This window comes from Crocodylus siamensis, chromosome 2 (assembly GCF_052110815.1).
Source record: "Crocodylus siamensis isolate JL-2025a chromosome 2, ASM5211081v1, whole genome shotgun sequence".
NCBI classification, from domain to species: Eukaryota; Metazoa; Chordata; order Crocodylia; family Crocodylidae; genus Crocodylus; species Crocodylus siamensis.
The window spans coordinates 37937206-37957407 of NC_143396.1; positions in this window are offsets into that span (position 1 = coordinate 37937206).

A 20202-nucleotide genomic window follows, 5' to 3' on the forward strand; every position below is an offset into this window, starting at 1 on the left:
CCTGAACCTGTTCAGCCTCCACAAGAGAAAGCTGAGGGGGGATCTAGTGGCGGGTTACAAACTAGTCAGGGGGGATCAGCAGGCACTGGGGGAGTCCCTGTTACCCCGAGCACTGCCAGGAGTGACCAGGAATAACGGTCACAAGTTGGCGGAGGGGAGATTTAGGCTGGATATCAGGAGGTGCTACTTCATGGTCAGGGCGGCGAGGATCTGGAACCAACTTCCAAAAGAAGTGGTGCTGGCTCCTACCCTGGGGGTCTTTAAGAGGAGGCTAGCTGTATACCTTGCTGGGGTCATTTGACCCCAGTACTCTTTCCTGCCATGGCAGGGGGTCGGACTAGATGATCTACTCGGGTCCCTTCCGACCCTAGAAACTATGAAACTATAATATATAAATATTATACACACAAATGACGACAAAAGTACAACGGGAGGCAGATAGATACTGCATACAAGCAAATGGGTGGATATAGTTATTTGTCTTTAACATATGTGGAGCAGGCCTGATCAAACTGCAGTCAGTGAATAATCAGCCAATTTGATATGGGTTTGACCTTATCGAGTTATATGATGATCAGTTGATCACATACACATGCTATATAATTACACATCCATATAATTAAATCTATGATAAGTTGGCCAAATTCTTGTAGAAGTGCATAGGAAAAATAGAGTATTCTGAGAAACAAAATGATAATAATCAGTAGCAAGAATGTATTCCATCCATGTTTGTTAGTTATTTTTATATGGCCACAGTTATTGTATTACGCTGAACACCTCAAAATATATATATATATTGTACTTGCATGGGCAGCTCCTGGGCAAGTGCTATTACTCAAATATTAAAAGGTAGAGAACTAATGAAGCTAAGGCCAGATTCACACAAGTCCTTTTGTGCCTAAAGTAAGACATAGATGGGTGCTTAAATTTAAACCTCACTCCTGAGCCACCTCAGTTTTTGCTGGTAAAATTTCCCGAATGTTCTGTTTCTGGGCATGTCCAGAACTGCCTCCATCCTAGGGCTGAGCAGTTCAGTCTGATTCGTATCTGACCAGGTCCTCAAAGCCCCCTAGCTCTGCTGTTTTGTACCATAACAGCAGCATAAGCTTGAGCACAACTTGTCCCTGCCAGACCCACTGATTTTGTCCCAGGGATGGATGTTGGTCAGTGAGGCTGTGGCAAGCTCATTCCCAGCAGCTGTTCTCAGACTGTCCAGGGACTTGGCACTCAAGACCAGGTGCTAGGGAAAAAGCCCAGAGTAGCCTCTTGGGACACATTTATAGTTGCCAACTCTGACTGAAGCTATTCTGGGAGATTTGTTTTCCCAACATGATGTAATGTCATTAATTGTACTGTTCAACCCATTCACAATGTCAATCTCCCAGATTGCTTTTAACAGACACCAGGAGATTGATGCCGATTCTGGTAGACTCCCGACCAACCCAAGAGTATTGGGAACGCTAGACCATTTTGTGGACTTGGGTCAGCAGGATGGGCTCAGGTCCCCCAGTGCCAGGACATACTACAGTAGCATTATAGACAAGCCCTTAGGAACCTAATACCAGGGGTCTGCTACAGGAGAGAGCTCTGCATGTAGTCTGACCAATTTTGGTACCATGAGGTACATGCATGCATAGCAGTGTCTCCTCCAGAATCTTGTGGACTTTTTCACCTGTTGACCCACTTAGGAGAAGCAACGTATGTGCAGTAATGCCATAAGAATCAATGGGGAAAGTTATGAAAAATCCTCAGGCAAACTGCAAGCAGCCACCTTGATTGACACTGAGTGACATGAAAGATTGTAACTGATTGTGTTCATTGACAAGTGGCAACCCAACCTGATTGGATAGGAGTGAGTGGTGGGATAAGAAATGTTGAGACAATAATAGGAGTGTGTGACAAATGGTCAGTGCAACAAGTGATTTTGGTGGCAGCTGATGAGTGGCATGTAGACGCAGGCTAAGGTAGCTGGTATTTTGGGAGAGCGGTGATCTCCATTGGTGCTACTTTCTGCTATCTTTGTCTGCCCCTGGAGATCTAGGAGATCTCCTTGTAAGGGTAAAACTTGAATCTTTGTGGTGAAAAAAGAAGAATCTGTCAGTTAATCCTATGGGAATAGTTCAGCTACTTTAGGATTATTGTCGCAGGGCACTAAGGTACCTGCTCCTTTAAGCTGCCTAGGGAGAGGGCCATAGGAGCCAGACAGAAACCCCACAGGTGCAGGTTACTGTGGCAGCAGGCTAATGAGGGAATTAGCCTGCTCCTGCACCTGCACCTGGTCAGCTGACTGAAGGAAGGCAGGGCCCTAGGTACATTTAAACACCAGGGCTGAGGCCAGCAAGGTTTGTTCTCTGGCAGCATCCAGGGGAAGCAGCCTGCAGAGAAGAATTGCCCAGAGATGCTGTGGCTGCCTGGTTATGCTGCCTATAGGACTAATGGGACCACCAATGTGGGTGCAGAGACAGGGCTGTGAAGGGTCCAACACCAAAGGGAGGCTGACCTGAGGCCTCAGAGGGATGACATTTAAATACCATCTGTGAGGCATGGGGTATGGCAAAGGGATGGTTTTGGAGCCATGCATCTAGTGTGTAAGGCTGATAGTATCCTGTGAGGCATCCATTCTGCACAGGACCCAAAAAGGGATCCAATAACCACACGGTTCAGTGGGGTCCATCAGGCCCGTCTCCAAACAAACTCAAGGGCAGCCTCCCTATTTATTATAATTACTAGCAAAATGTGGCAGGTGAGAAAAAGGGTGCCCATTGGGCAAGATTGGCATGGTCGCAGAGCTCTAGAGGCATCGTGGTTATCCCTGGGGACCCCAAGCCATGACCATTATAGTGAGGGGAGAAGATAGGCTTAGAAGCACCTCTCTATTGTGAGAAGTACAGAGCTCTTAACTACACATCAGAACCTGTGGCAGAAGTGATCTTTTATTAGACCAACTTTCTATACTTGCAAGCTTTTGAGCACACTCACCCTTCTTCAGGCATAGGAGAATGCAAAGATTGTAAAATTTCTCCTAGGTGGAAACTTTGCCTGTAGATCAATATGGCTACAACCTGTATCCCTGAGCTCTTAATTAAGAATTATTTTTGCTGTGGTGAGAAGAGAAGCCTCTCTGTGGTATACCTCTCTGTGCTGAGCAGACACAAGAGCAGAGCTTTATCTGACTATTGGATATGGAGTTGCTCAACCAGTAGGGGGATCCATAGTGCTAGTGAGTGTATGTGTGATTACAGATTTGTTTGTTAGCTGCCAAAGCTGTGATGTCTCTTGTAGTGTGTGTGGTTTCTAATAAATGTTATTTCTTTTGTCTTTTAATTTTATGGCTAATAAACTAATATTCCCGAACTACCAGGGAGGGACTTTGTGCCAGTGGTATAAACCCAGACACCTTCACTAGCCTATAATCCTTTTTACCCCTTTCCAAGTGAGGTTGGGGTTCAGGCTCCCCAAAAATCCTGGGTGCAACATGCACAGCTTGCAGCAGCCATAGCCATTCTCAAAGCACTGGTGGAGCAGGAGCTACTCACCCTCATACAATAATAACCTAGTAGGAAGCACACTCATTCAGAAAGCGGGACACCATAATGCCCTCCTCAGTCTGGAGAGAGACTTCAAAACTTCTATCTTCCAACACTCCTTGAGTGCTTTAACCACCATGCTAGGAGCAAGGCTGGCTGAGAGCATCCTACCCCCAGCCATGGATGCTGAACAAGCATGGGCATGACTGGATAGCCTGATGATCAGGGCTGTCACCCAGAATATGAGGGACCTGTTCCAGGAACTGCTCATGCATTTTATTCCAATAACAGTTCAGGCTAAAATATGTAAGCCTTACTTGGACCACAGACTGGAATGAGGCCTCCCCTTTTCCATCTAAGTACCCTCCTGACCCCTGTACAAAGGTTGCACTTGACATGAGGGCTAAGGGCTTAGGAGGCACTCTCTTGGATGGCTGAGATGGAGATGAGGTTCCTCACCTCAGGACAAAAGTTCTCCTACATCTAGGGTGAATGCTCTAATCCAGGGGGTGTCAAACATACAGGCTGTATGATATGGCCCATGGACTGTATCTGGCCCAGTGCCTGGTGTTGTACCTGGGTCTTATCAGATCCACACAGGGCACAGTATGTTCACATAGCATCAGACTGTTTCACAGGCTGGATCAGACCCATGTACCTCTTCTCCCCTCCACCCAACACCTGCTTCTGCCAGTCTGGGACCCACTCTGCATGTAGCACAGATCCTGGAGAGGCCAAAATGGGTACCATGTGCAGTGCAGTCCAGCTTAAGCAGCAGCCATGCTACATGCAGTGGCAGCCCCAGCTAAACTATCCACACACAGTGCCTGATCTGGGATGTGCACAACACATTGCTCCAGCTGGTCGGGGACCTGTACTGCATTCAGTGCTTGCAGGCACCCCGTGCTGCATGATTCCCAGCCAGGCTGGAGCAGATGCTGTGTTCAGCACAGTCCCAGAGATGCTGGCTGAGGCACCATGTGTGCCACAGTCTGGCCAGGGCAGTCACCATGTGTAGCATGGCTGCCACATCATCTGGACTACACCACATAGACACCCGTTCTACCTGTTCCCGGACCCTCAGGGAGCATATCATACCAGACAGGTTCAAGCGGTCACCATATCAGGTATGCTGAGAGGGCAAGGGGGTCCATGGGTCTGATCTAGCCCAATGACTTGCCCTGCAGCACTCATCCAGGCCCTGGGGTTGGATGAGTTTGACACCCTGGTCTAAACTCTGAGCTATTTCAAGGGTGGAAACACTGGCACTTCCTTGGGCTGTTTTAAAGGTATGACCCCATCTCCATTAAAAAGCCCACAGTTGAGACACCTAACTTGAAAAGAGTCCCTGGTTGTGAAACCTCATCTAGCACAAACACTTACCTGCTAGCAGCACAGAGTTAGGTACCTAAGAAGAACAGGATACAAGATATAGTCCTTCCTTCAGCATTGCCTACTGTCTAGCTATGTATTCTGGTTCTCTGAGCATGCTGATTATTGTGAATCCTTGAATCGCCTTATAACCAGTATAGATAGTTTAGGGATTCAACACAAAGCTGTTGAGAGCCAGGGGCATACAGATGAGTGTTGCAGCACAAAGGTAGCTGCAATACTATCCCTACATGGCTTCCTTAAGCTCTTGCCAGAGATCGGGGCAGAGCAAGAAATTGAACCCATGTCTCATTTATCCCAGTCTTAGCCTTAGGCCCTGGACAGTCCCTCCTCTTAAACTCTACTATACCACTGTCACCACAATTGTACCCACAACACTAATAAAATCCATGCTTTAGCCATACTAAAGTTAGTTACATCCAGGTTTGTAGTAGGGTTGGAGTGTTGTTGTACCCATGATGATCCAGGAAATGTAGTACAGAGTTTTTCTGTGTCCAATAAGATATCCCACAAAAACCCTCCTTTCAGTGTTAGTACAGAACGATTTTTTTCAGGTATCCACCAGAGGGAGCTCACATGGTCCTATGAACATAAGAGAAACGCACTGGAATTGGCAGAGAGAATCAGATTGAAAAACTTGCATATTAAGCATATCATTGTTTTTCCACCTAGCCTAAAGTCGCTATGGATCTTGGTCCCTACTATTTGATTTCCTTCCCAGCCCTGTGATTCTTCTAGTTATTTAGTGTAGTTATTTAGTGCAGCTCTTACAGCAGTTTATCTAAGGAGGATCTCATATTCAAAAAGACAAGACTGTACATGAAATAACAGTGCTTTTGTTTTAGCTCATCATGTCAGTAAAAGTGGTCACCCCAGAAGGAAATCCCAGGACATGAGGAGAGGCATTTTGTGCCCAGAATTTTGTCTTGTCTCTTCCAACTATGTAGTTGAACTAATAGAAGGTATTACTCAACAAATCCTGCTTCTTGTATATTGCCTGGACCATCGTGGGTACAAGACCAATACAGACTGTACCAGACTAAGGACTTGCTGGATATCTGAAGCTGTTTGTTAGTCAAGCTGTTTCTTGGCATTTTCCCTCTAGCAAAGAGCAATCACACTGTGTACTGATCCTCATTCTGCAAGCATTTCCTAGGGCAGAAACAAGCAAAACAAGAGCCTCCTGTGGAGATAGATGATCAAACCCTTCTCAAAGCATGACTTAAGAGCTGGAATCTAATGCTTATTATGGCCCCATTTTCCTGCTCTTCCAGATGAATTTAAAGAGCCTCTGCTGTAAATGATGCTTTGAGTGTGTAACTACTTCTACCCTTCCTGCCGTAGACTCCAGATACACCAGGGGTGTTAAACTCACCTTGCCCTTGGACCAGATCTGGACTGTGGACTCCTTGGAAACCAAATCTGGACACAGTAGCAGCTGCACGGGTTACTACAGCAGTCACTTGCCCCACTGCTGCTGCTGCTTATCCCCAGGGGGGCTCTGTGCCCTGGATTTTAATGGCAAGCCCTGCCTCTGCTTACCCCACCCTCAAATCCCCAGCCCCTGCGTATGACAGACAACAAACCTCCACAGGCCGGATCGGGCCAGCAGGGGTCTAACACCCCTGAACTCATGGAAAAGGATTTAACCCCACAGGTTTAACCCAATGGAGGGATGGGGTCATCACCAAGAAGGACTATGTTACAGTTGCCCGAGGATGTAGGGGGGCAGTCAGGAGGGCCAAGGCAGAGATGGAGATAGGACTAGCTTCCCGGATTAAGGACAATAAGAAGTCCTTCTTCAAATACATAGGGGGTAAAAAGAGGGTCCCAGGTAATGTGGGGCCCCTTCAGGACACGATGGGCAACTTAGTCATCACGCCAGATGACAAAGCTAACATATTTAACGATTTCTTTGCCTCTGTCTTCCTAAGTAGGGACCAGTTCAGCCACCTCCCTGCTGGGCCCCCCTCGGGCCCCGGGAGAGACACGCCTGGGCCAGGGGTTAGCGAGGAGTTAGTTAGGGTACTTCTGGAGAGGCTGGACGTGTTCAAGTCCGCTGGTCCGGACGATCTTCACCCTAGGGTTCTACAGGAACTGGCCGAGGTCATTGCGGGACCCCTGGCGCGGCTCTATGAGCACTCGTGGTGCTCTGGTGAGGTGCCGGAGGACTGGAAGAGGGCCAATGTGGTCCCTATCTTCAAAAAGGGAAAAAAAGAGGACCCGGGAAATTACAGGCCAGTTAGTCTTACCTCAATCCCGGGTAAGCTCTTTGAAAAAATTATCCTGGCACACATCCAGGAGGGCCTTGCGGGGGAATGCATGCTCAGGGGCAACCAACATGGGTTCATCAGTGGCAGGTCTTGTCAGACCAACCTGGTGGCCTTTTATGATCAGGTCACCAAATCATTAGACGCAGGGGTTGCTGTGGATGTAGTCTTTCTGGACTTCCGGAAGGCTTTCGACACTGTCTCTCACCCTGTCCTCATCAAAAAGCTGGGAGACTGTGGTGTCGATGCCCACACAGTCAAATGGGTCGCCAACTGGTTGGAGGGCCGCACCCAGAGGGTGGTAGTGGATGGGTTCTTCTCGACCTGGAAGGACGTGGGCAGTGGGGTTCCGCAGGGCTCGGTCCTCGGGCCCGCACTGTTCAACATCTTCATCAGTGACTTGGATGAGGGGGTAGAAAGCACCCTGTTCAAGTTTGCTGATGACACTAAGCTGTGGGGGGATGTGGGTGCACTAGAAGGGTGCAATAGGCTACAAGCTGACCTTGACAGGTTGCAATGGTGGGCGGATGAGAATAGGATGGGGTTTAACACTGATAAGTGCAAGGTGTTGCACATGGGGAGGAAGAACCGGCACCACACTTACAGGTTGGGGAACTCCCCTCTTGCCAGCACGGAGACGGAAAAGGATCTTGGAGTCGTCATTGACTCCACGATGAACATGGGCCGGCAGTGTGGGGAGGCAGTCAAGAAGGCCAACCGTACCCTGTCATGCATCCACAGATGCATCTCGAGCAGGTCCAGGGAGGTGATCCTCCCCCTCTATGCGGCACTGGTCAGGCCGCAGCTGGAGTACTACGTCCAGTTCTGGGCACCACACTTCAAGAGGGACGTGGACGATATGGAAAGAGTTCAGAGGAGGGCCACTCGTATGATCAGGGGTCAGCAGGGCAGGCCTTATGAGGAGAGGCTACGGGACCTGAACCTGTTTAGCCTCCACAAGAGAAGGTTAAGCGGGGACCTTGTGGCCTGCTACAAACTGGTCAGGGGGGATCAGCAGGTATTGGGGGAGTCCCTGTTCCCCCGTGCGCTGCCAGGAGTGACCAGGAATAACGGTCACAAGCTGGCGGAGGGTAAGTTTAGATTAGATATTAGGAGGCGCTACTTCACAGTCAGGGCGGCTAGGGCCTGGAACCGGCTTCCAGGGGAAGTGGTGCAGGCTCCTAGCCTGGGGATTTTTAAAAGGAAGTTAGATGAGCACCTTGCCGGGGTCATCTGACCCCGGTGCTCTTTCCTGCCAAGGCAGGGGGTCGGACTAGATGATCTACCTAGGTCCCTTCCGACTCTAGCTACTATGAAACTATGTGAGGGGCATAGTAGGGGACATGCCCAGAACCACTGTATTTGTAGGGGGTGAGGGACACAGGTTGAAAAACAGCTGAAAGAGGTTTTCTGCTGAGAGGAGGAGGGAAGGAACTTGAAATATGCTCCAGTCTGGGGCACACAAGAGCCATCCTGATTGTCCGACTTATTTGGCCCTGTGGGTCAGATCTGGACTTCACAGCATTTCACAGGTGAAACAACTGACCTGCGGTGGCAGAAATCAGCTTGTTCGTGTGGCTGCCAGAGCCTCTTCTTTGGCTTGGTTCCAGAACCCAAAGGTTGAATGCTGCTGCCACCACTTGCCCCTTGTTCCTTACTGCTGACTTCAGTTGCCATTAAGCACTTTTTTTCTCTACATTTGTTTGGGCACATGCTGCTCATTCTTGTCCTGTTTGAATCAGCTTGTTTAATTTTCCCAACAACTTTGTATTAAGATAAGGCGTGCGTGTCAAATAACAAACTAAAATTAAACTTCAAACAAATTATCTTTTAGGATTTAGAAGCATCTTATCTGGTTAGGAATTAATCCATCCTCCTTGTTTCAGAGCTTTAGTGGGCCATAGGGGATTCGCAAAAGGGAACATTTTTTTTCCAGTTTACTGCACAGCTACAATGCACAATAACTGTAGCCACATGCGTAATCCTCTGACTGTGCTAAAAAAAACTGATGCCTAAACATCTGAAGTATAGCTCAAACTGATTGCAGGACAAATGCAGCTGCTGTACGTCATCAGCTGTCACTGTCAAAGCTGCAATCTTGTGACTAATGTCCCTGCTTGCTTCATTTTTGTTCATCAGTGCAATGCTTAAACAACTCAGTGAGCCTAGTGCTTCTTCCTAGGCTGTTTAGAAACTAGCCACTGCACCCCTGTGGTTGTGGGAGATGATGTTTTCTGAAATATTTCTCCTCCACAAAGAGGATTCTGCAACATACTCCCTGCTGAGCAGAGTGATGAGAGGAGCCACTGGAGCAGAGGGTCCCTGTGGGGCTAATTTTGTTAAAGAATGAGAGTTTAGCCCAGAGGTATCAGAAAGAAGCCTACGACAGAAAGTGTTTGTTAAAGGGAATGGGCAGATACAGAATAAAGGACTAGTGGCATGGGTGCTACAGCAACCTGTGGTCCCCTGCAGCCACCTCTCCCAGTGTTGTACGGTAGAGGAAGTTCTGGGAAGGGACATGTGCTGCCAGTGCTGCCCACATGACAGGGGAGGGGGAAGTCTAGGGACTATGCAGCATGTGGGAGAGGGAAGAGTCCTGGGGCCTCCCCCCACATCCTACGTGCAGCCCTGAGCTAAAGGATGACTTGTCTGATACACCAACTAGAGGTGCAGGCACACTCTCAATTTATGCCAGAGAAAAAATGGAGCAGAAACAGGATGCAAAGGGGCAGATCCAGAGGGGGTACCATGGCATTATCTTACCTCTGTTTCAGACCACACCCCAGAAGCAGCTTTTTTAATGTCCCCGAAGCAGGTAAGAGCCCCCCCCACCGCCCCTCCATGCTCATATTCCCTTCCATGCTCCCCTCACACTCCCTCTTCCCCTGCGCACAGCTGTTGCTGCCCACATTGTCCCAACAGGCCCCAGGGGCAGAGGGAGCTCCAGAGCTGCTCCTACCCCCTACCAGATGGGGACAGCAGCAGCAACAGTAATGGTAGTAGGCAGTTTCTCCTTCCTGCCCAGTCTCCCTGGCTATTTTCTACCAGTCCAAAAGCAGGCAGAGACTGGGAACCTGCCACAACTGCTGTTGTCCATGGTTGAGTCCAGCACCCCATAAAATACAGATGGAGCAGGGCAGGAACAGCAACCCACACCCCAGGGTCAGTCATGGAAAGCAGCAGTGGCAGGCAGGGGAGAAAGGACATGAGAGGTAAAGGGTGGTGCTGCTGAGCATAGCCAGGAAGGAAGGGGGTACTGATACAAGGGGCTTACATGATACAAAAATCCCAGACTACAGCTCCCGTGGCATGATCTGCAAGGGTTGTCTGGCATGCAGCACCAGTCACTTCATCCACACTCCTCTCTACAAAGTCCTGGATCCACCCATACAAAAGTCATGGGCACAAAATATTCACACTGAAGGAAATGCTGCTCTCTGATGTTAAGGTATTGCTGGACAATGTACTCTAGTATACGTGTCTCATAACTCTAGTATACGTGTCTGGTGCTGCTGGTAGTTTCACTCCAGAGCCATTTATCTGGTGGCTGCCCTGCTACCTCCTGGGCAGGCACCATAACAGCATGAGCTGCATTCCAGAGTTCCAAAAGAACTGGCACTTGAAATCAGAGGTCTAGAAGCAACTCTTTGTAATAAATCCAGCAGGGTGGAGGTGGTGCCTGCTCACTGGAGACTATCAAATACAATACCTACACTCAAGAAAGTGAAAAAGCAACCTAGACAACTGGAGTCCTGCTAGTTTGTTGTCAACAGTGATTACAAGCCACCAATGTTTATACTGTTCTGAAAAATTTAAATGTGTTTTTCCAAGTAAGGTATTTCCAAGACCTCTTCAAGGCACTGAAAAGGGCTTACCTGGAATGCTGTTCTTGTTACCCATTTTCAAGGAAGACACATTCCAAATGGCACAGGTGCACTGCATCCCTTGGATGATGATGGTAATGGTGAAGCTCTGATGACAGACCAAAATAGTTTGTCAAATTTAGTATAGCAAAATGAAGACTGAGAAGATACATATTTGCTGTCTATAAGTACTCCAGGGAAAGGGGAATAGGCGGCGGAAAGGGGCGCTACCGGGGCTCAGCCCCCGCAAATGCAGGGCAGCAAGGATAGCTGCAGGGCAGCCCAGCCACAGGCTGCTGCAGCAGGGAGATAGCAGCCTGCACACTCAGATAGCCTGTGCAGCCAGGATCTTAGCCCTGGTGTGTGGCAGCCCAGCATGGCAAGTAAGTTTCAATCTACTTTCTTTGTGAATGGGCTTGGGGTGGGCGGCAGATCGAGACCCCACAGTGCAGAAGGGAGTGCAACAGGGGCAGGGGCGAATCATTCACCCCTGCCCCATCCCACTCCCTCTTGCACTGTAGGAATTTTCATACAACCTGGCCCAGCTGGGGCCCCATTCACCATAAATTAGACCCCAGGCAGGCCAGGTTGTGGGATAGTCAGAGCCCAGTGGCTCATCCAGGGATGCAGGGATGGAGGGGTGGTGTTCCTGCTGCTGCACGCACCACGGAGGAGCCAAGGGGTGGGCATGTTCCTCCCCCCCAATCTCTGCACCGGGTAAGGACAGGCTGCAATGCCATCTGTGTCCTGCTGCTGGCATCATGCCACTTTCAAAGCAGTGGCAGCAAGATGCAGAGGCAGGGAGCAGAGCCCAGTCTGCAGCGGCAGCCTTTCCTTGCCCTGCACACAGATCGGGGGGTATATGCCCCCCCACTTGGCTCCCCCATGGTGCATGCAGCAGCAGGTCTCCCTCCCATACACACCCCCGTGTCCCTGGACAAGCCACCGGGTTTCAACTGTCCCACAACGCGGCCCAGTCAGGGTGAATAGGCATCCTGGGCAGGCTGGGGTGTGTGACAATCCCCATAGTGCAAGAGGGAGTGGGGCAGGGGTAGGGGTGACTGATTCACCCCTGCTCCTGCCCCACTTCCTCCTGTACTGTAGGGGGGGTCTCGATCCCCAGGCCCACTCCCTTCCTCACTGCCATGGGGAGGGGCAGATCGAGGCCCCTGCACTGAGGGAGGGAGCGGGGCACAGGCAGAAGCAGGGCTGAGGTGGATGGGGCCCTGGCTGGACTATGTGGTGGGACAAGTGGCGGCCCGGGGGGCATATGCCCCCCCAGTCTGTGTGCAGGGTAGAAGTGGCTGCTGCTTCATGCTGCACTTTGCTCCCTGCTGCAGCTGCCCCAGGAGCAGTCAACACCACATGCCTGCTGCCACTGGGCTGCACCACACCTCCTGCCCACCTGGCTGTGAGATGCATATGGCATTGCACGACTCTCAGGGCAGCAGTGCTCAAAGTCCAGTGCACAGCGGCAGCTGCCTCCATCCTGTGCACAGATTGCAGGGACACATGCCCCCTGGGCCTCCGTTTTTCCCATCACCCAGCCCGGCCAGGGCCCCACTCACCCCAGGCCCTGCTCCTGCCAGTACCCCGCTCCCTCCCTCACCGCTGGGGTCTCAAGCTGCACCCTCCTCCCCCACGGCCGTTTCCCTTCCTCCTGCCACTTCCCCCACAGACTTACCTGCTGGGAGGAGGCGTGCACCCATGCATGTGCCCACATGCACTCAGCCCCCTCAAATTATTTTTTTTCCCTCTGCCTCTGGGAGGGGGAGAGCTATGGAAACTAAAAGGCTATATAGTCACAGGAACAAATAATCTATAAAGGGACTGTGAATAATTTGAGTTGAAAAGAGAAAGTTTCTTATCATTAGGGCAGTAACATTTTGGAACAGGCCTCTAAGGGCTAGTGGAGGCAAAAACCTACCTGGTTTTAAAATGTAGCAAGGTCAATTTATGAATGCAAGCTTAGGACATGGATGCCTGCACTGGAGGCCCTGCAGTACCAGAGGACTGGACTCAGTGACCCGGGAGTTCCTTTCTAATGGCCAATTACTTACGTTCATCCACTGATTACAAAATAGGCTACAAAACTTCCAACTAAAAGGAGGAGAAAGACAGATTACTTGAAGAGGACTTCCTCTGCTAGTCACGCTAATAGCATCCAACTCACACTGGGAATTTCTGGTATCTTCTAAAGAGCAGCCTCCATAGATTCAACTGTCATGCACAGGCCATCTGACTGGTGATTTACACACACCATTAGCTGAAGGTCCAAGGAGTAGTCAGGGTCAAAAGCAGAGGATCAGCATCCAAGCTAGAGCCAAAACACAAGGCACAGCAAGGTCAGGGAGCAAGCCAGATCCTGTAAAGGCCAAATTCCAGCAATCCAAGACACAAGGCAGAGGCCCAAGAAGGGTCAGCAACATCTCTGGAAGCAGGGCACAGATAAAAGGAAACAATAGAGAGGTCCAGAGATAGCAGAAACCTTGCTGTCCAAACAGTTTCCTCAGAAACAGCTGCCCTTATATAGGCAGGAGGATCCTATGACCTCAGCTGACTTCCTGCCCTTCAGGCAGGGGCCTGGACTCAATGATCTTCTGATGTCCCTTCCAGACCTAATGTCTATGAAATCTATGAAATCAGGGGTCAACACTAGAAGGCCTTTCCCTGGCAGGGCTCCTTTCCCTGCCATTCTGCCTTCCTTTACAAGATGTGGCCTGGTGAAGGGCTGAACTGGTGCTTAATCCCTGAGACCCAGGATTGGGGGTTTGGGATCAGGTCCAGACATCCACTTGCTCCATACCTCTATCCCCTTCCCAAATACAGTAATCAAAAGGAGTGACCCCAGCTGTCTTTCACTTCCCCTGGCCAAAGATGCAGTGAGCCAAGCTCAGTCACTTGCAATTCTCTGGATGCTTTCAGCGATACTATGCTTTTCTTATGTTTGCAGTGAATTGAACTGCCAGTTACTAAGTGAGGCTGGTTGGAAAATGCTGACTTACTAAACCCACTAAAACATCTTAATTCTGACAAACTTTCATTGACTGCAGGGCAGTGCTCCCACAGAATCCCACCTAGATCTTAAATGGACCCTGGGACGTTGGGGTCACTACCTGTGGGACAGGAGGACTGCTCCAAGCCAAGGGCACTTGGGATTGCACAGCCTGGTTCCAAGGGAGCCAGCCACACCAGGACTTCCAGACTTTCTACTATGTAGCCAAGAACCAGAGACCTTGGGACACCCGGCAGCTTCTTGGTAAAATAAAAAAGACTATCAGTTTCAGAGCTCCTGGTAGCTGGGAAAGTGACAATAAAGCAGCTGCAGAATCTGAGCCCCTTTGTTTTCACTGGAGAAACATAGTCAGTGTTTCACAACTGACATTCTCCTGGAATTTCCAGTTGACGAGAACTCATGAAAATGTTGGTTTTAATCAAATTAAAACTGAAATTAAATTTCCAAAACCAAAATTCCTGTGACCCTGATGTCCTGCTGTATAATACCTCTGTTGCTGAGTTGACTTATCTGTATTTATAGAGTCAGGAAAAAACAAGGGTGTCTGCATCGCAGGGGTATCATCTGGGCCCAGAAGACTGGGTGACACCTCAGACACATGCTGACGAAAGAAGTTATTCAAGCCCAGCTGACTAAGCTTAGCACTAAGTACTGCCAGCATTACCTTGAATCTATATATTCATCTGCACTAGAACACAACAGCAGGGTAGGACATCCTAAAGCAGGGGAAACTGTTTCATCCCATGGTTTCCTGAAAGGTGTAATTATTACCCCACCGTCTCCCTTAATATTCAGCGAAGCAGGACCAGACAGCATTGCCAGTGGAGCAAGTCAGTGTCTCATCCTCAATTTGGTCAGCAAGTCATTGCTGATCTCTATAAGACTCACTGTATCCTTACTGTGCCCAAAAGGAACATGTTACCTCAGCAACACTTCAAACATCTGTTGACTGGGAGAGTCAAACCAGAGGCAGAAACATAATTCTCTTGAATTTCCAGCTAAACCGCCTTTACTGCTAGAAAAATAGTTTCTTACGTCTAATTGTAATGGATATTACTGAAGAAAATCCAGAAATATTTGCTGTATTTCATCACCACAGGAGGAGAAGCACACTGGTGTTAAATTCAAACACTCTTGTAACGGTAAATACAATCCAAAGCTTTGTGTTTACTTTTAGGAACTTCAGTGAATATCCAGCAGTTTCTGTACTGGTAGGTTGCCCATAACCTTGTGTGTTATTGAAAAGAGCTTAAGTTTGGTTTAATCCTACATTTGTCATGACCCTAAATATTGTATTTCACCACACCTGCAGAAACTGATCTGATGTTTTATGTGCCTGCTTGATAAACAATCAACATCTGTGTGCAAAAGAGTGTGTGTTTTAGGAGAGAGGAGAAATGGTAAGTAACGGGGGGAACAGAGATACTTTTACTAAACATTTTGCTACTCATCTTCATGGTACTGTGATAGGGGAGAGCATCCAACAATGAAACGGTTTGGGGAAAAGGTTAAACAGAGGATTTTTTATCTGATTTGCTGACACTAGAATACAAGTTCAATCAGCAAAATGTGGTAGTTATCAAAGTGAAAGACAGACCCCCATGCCAAAGCTGTATGCTCCATATGAGGCGGTGGTAATAGGCAACTCTAACCTACCAGCAGTGGGAGGCCTTTGGAGCTGGCCCAAATATGAAAACATATAAGTGTGCAACTGGATCAACCCAGATTGGGGTGGATAACTTACAGCCTGCAAAGTAGCTGGATTCAGTTTGCAAAAATCTAACCTGGCCTAGGATGACAAGGGATCGTGGCAGAACACCGCTGCTCCAAACCACCTGTCACCTCCGCAGTATCCCCCTCTGCAGCCATCCCTGCTGCTGTCACCCTTGCTGAAGAGGGTACCTGCAGTGAGGGCAAGCACAAACTGCTTGGGGTAGGGAGAGGAACTGGGCGCATAGGTGACTGGTAGGGGGTGCACACACCCACCTGACAGGTCCAGTGCCATCCCCTGTTGGCTGACACTGATGCTGTCAGTAGAGCTGGTGCCCACCTGGCAGTGCTGGTGGCTTCTGCAAGTGCCCCGCCATATTCAGGAGGCACCAGTCACTCATGGCTGGGAGCAGGGATTTGCAGCAAGGGGCTGTCACAAACTAGCTCGCACCAGAAAAAGGTTGTAGACAGCATCAGCAAAAGACAAAATACAGGAGAGCACCTTTATCATTAACCAGCTGCCCACTTCCCAGGAGAGAGAGACACATAAATGCTTATTAGCTGCAGCAACACTGGCAAAGGCAGTTGTCTCACCTGTGTCAGTAGACTTCCTCTCATTTCCTACATGAAATATTTCCTTTCGTTTTGTTAAATTCTGCTTTGCTAGGAATTCAGCTGTCTGCGGGTGCTCACTCAGTTGCATTCCCACTCTATGTAGGGGGAGCTACCTCAGTAGCTCTTCCTCTCTGGAGTAAGGTTTGGTCCTTAACACCCTATCTGTTTGGGAGTCCCAAGTGCAGCTGGCTACTTCCAGAAGCAGATGCAGGATTTTACGAAGTGGGGCTCCTGAATCCCAAAGGCCTAATCAACTGTTGTCCTGTAGCTGACTATTCTGCAGCCCATTCATAAGGTAGGCATACCCCTCAGGGTGCCTCTGTTTCCCCCTGCAGCTCCCAAAACTCTTCACTTGTAGACCAGGACAGAGAAGCAGGGAGCAGCCAGGCCAGTGACATAACTTGAGGGGGAGCAAAACAAAAAGTTGCTGGTTTATGCAGCAATGATCAGAAGTTGCTGCTGCCCTATACCCTGGAAGCTCTGCTGCATTGCTACACTACTGAGCCAGTCCATGATTTATTTTTTTTAAACTAGGAGATACAGAAGAATGCAGAGCCATCCTAGGTAGCCGGATGCTTGCTCCGCCCTCCCTCTTGTGAGAGTGGTATTTGCTCCTCCCTCTCTTCACTCCCTTACCTGCCAATTCCTCCAGCAGTGAGGGAGAGAGAGAAAATTGTGCCTGCCAGTATCATCCCCAGTTGCCTCTCCCCAAGAGGGAGAGAAATAAGGTTCTGGCTTTTTGGCTTGGATCAAGTGTCTTTGCCTCTTGTGGGCTAAGATCAAGTTGGGGCATCCAAATCCCCAAACCTCCAGGCTTGAGCCTGCACGTAAGATGCCTGCCAATGGATTTGGGAGTATCTGAAGTCCCAGGGTGACAGCGTGAGACAGGATGTTTGCCAGTTGTAGCGCCCTACGTGGTGTTCACAATGATTGAGTTCTGGCTGCACAATCAAGATGTTTTTTGGAACGACTCAGTTCTGCTCAGTCAATGTGATTTGGAACTGATTTGACCTGGAACATGAAATACTTTTATTTACATTTTATATGAATATATTTCCTCTTATGCCTTGTTTATGTAGGTGGGTGTAGACGTCTGTTAAGATGTTTATAAGTGTTCTTGGCACTATCAGGACATCAAGATGTAACCCCTGTGCAGTGAGTATGCCCTGAAGTAACAAAGGCTTGAGTGATTGTGATTACTCTGGCCTCCAAAACAAAAACCTCCTGCTTTCTTTCCACAAATGATGTCAAGTATAATTGGAAACCATTGTTACCCACGTGCTAGGAGCTGCTGGGGATCCAACAAGACCCCTTCCTGATGAAACTGATGACAGTCACATGCCACTGGTCAGAAATATTGAGATTATTTCCAATTCTGCTAGTTGCTCCCTTTCTCCATGTTGTAATCATTATCTCAGTCTTAACTAGATTAAATCTAAACCCTCATTCATGCTCCTTTATCCATCCTACTCTAGCTGTGCTACTTCTGTGGACTGACAGGATTGGAAGGGATAACACAACAATCCACCCAGCATATCTCTATTGTACATGTAAAGTTTGGAGTCACGTCCTTGACCAGTAATGGATGGCAAGTACTTTATTAACCATTGAACTTGCATTCACCAGAATGAATTGGAGAAATAATTACAACACCTGCAACTGGAGGATGAGTCAACCCTTGATGAGATTCACTTGCTGAGTGAGTTAAAAGAACTGAAGCAGCCCTTAAAGTTAGAAAATCATCACTTCTGAAACAATCTAGTACTAATGTGCAAACAGTAAATAGAAATGATCTTCAGAACAACAGCCCATAACTATAGATAAAACAGAAATGCAGGCCACACTACAAAACTGTTTCAGTGTGTTGTTGGCCCCCCCACACACACACCCTTCAGAATGCAAATTGCAAACAATGTAATCAAAAGGGCATTTTGCTAAAGTGTGCAAATCTTGCATAGCTTAACTAAGCATAAACTAGGGTGATGCTAAAAAGAAGACTGATATGGATTCTGTTCTCTATATGACCTCAAGAAAGGATAGAGGCCACTTTAATTAATAGCTATGCAGTAATAATACTTAGTAGGCTCCATCTCCAGTTTTGGTCACTCTGGAACATTCATCCATATTAAAAAATACATGCCCTGTATATTCCCTTCTTACCAAATCTCCCTTCTTACCAAATCTTGTTTTTTCTTTCTACATATTTAGATAATCTGATCCTTTCTTTCTTTCCCATTGTGTATAGCCTGTAGTTATCTACTATAATATCCTTTTCTCAGGTGTCCCTGAGATCCAGATCACTTCCACTCAATTTATCCAATGATTATCTTCTTGTCTACTAGACAAACCATGCTGCTTCACACTTGAAATTCCCTGGACATATCAAGTTTAAATGTGCCATCCTGTCAAGCCTAGGAGCAACCTCTCAGAGCCCAGCTGTTGTGCCTTGGCATTTTACTCTAAGCAGTGGTGCTACCGGCAACAATTCCTTTGATTGCTTGTATCACTCTGAATTTGCCCATTTTCCCATAGCATCACTTCCAAGGTGTCCCACTCCCACTGCTCTTCATTTAGATATTTTTTGAAGGCTTGTTCCTCAGTGAGTAAAGAAAGAAATTGAAAAGATTAATTAAAAAAACCTTTAAAGCAGAACAAATATGAATCTCTGCCTTAAAGATTGTTTTTTGGATATTTGTCCTCCCATCCATGATCTCACAGAACACGACACCTTCCTTTACAATTGTGATTGAATAGCATACCTGTGGAGATGACAGTCACATCGAACAAAAATACTAGGAAAGTTTTTGTACCTCAGCATGGTGTGCAGCTGCAAACAAGAAAGAGGCTCTAGCACCATGTGACCAGCTAGGCTGAAGGTCCAAAGGAACGATTTCATCAGCTACTCTGACCCTCACCCTTGGCAGACTGCTGTAGCCTTGGAACATTGGAAACCACTAATCAAGTACCTCTCAAGGTAACTCTTCTTGCTAGGTTTCTTGGTATGACTGGGGCCCTCTGCACCAGTCAAATGAGAAGGCAATGAGGGACAAGAGAAAATGCTTTTGGAGGAAGGCTTGAGGAAACACCAGCCAACAGGACCTGGGTCTTTGGGAAAGAGCTGCTGAGGCTTGCAAGGAGCCAAAGCAACTGTGCTGTACAGAAAAAGTTGGTTTGATTTAACCTGATGTTTGATCTGTGATGTTGCTTAAATAATCAGACCTTAAGAAATGGCAGTGCTTGACTTCTTAGGAGCTGGTTACAAATTATGATGCCCTAAGGAAAAATGAGGCAACAGGAGATCAGTTAAGTCTGTTACCATAAAGGACATTTGTGACATTTTGAAACCTGTGATCATAAAGTATCATAACTGGAAACCAAAAAGCAGGGGAAAGGGAACAATTCTACACCACTGAAAGCAAAGCTAGAGTTATCAAGGAATAACAGTAAGGTTTTTTGATAAAAGTTATTTAATGATGATATACCAACATTTTCTCTTGTTATTTCTGAGAAATTTTGAAGATGAAATAAAATTCAACGTATCAGAGGGGAGTAGATTTCAGATCTAAATATCCAGGTAATTTTAGAATCAATTACTACTTACCTCCATTATTTTAAAATTTAAGACATCTGCCTATGGGTTTTACAGGTTGAAAAATCAAAAACTTAAAAAAGGGGATGAGTTCTTTTAATGTGAGCTGGATAAACCAAAATAGTAGCAGCAGTGTTCATATGATGACACTAGAGGGGGTGTGAGGAAAGAATGAAAAAAGAAGGAACAGAACAGAAAGACTTGAAGATCTTACTTAAGT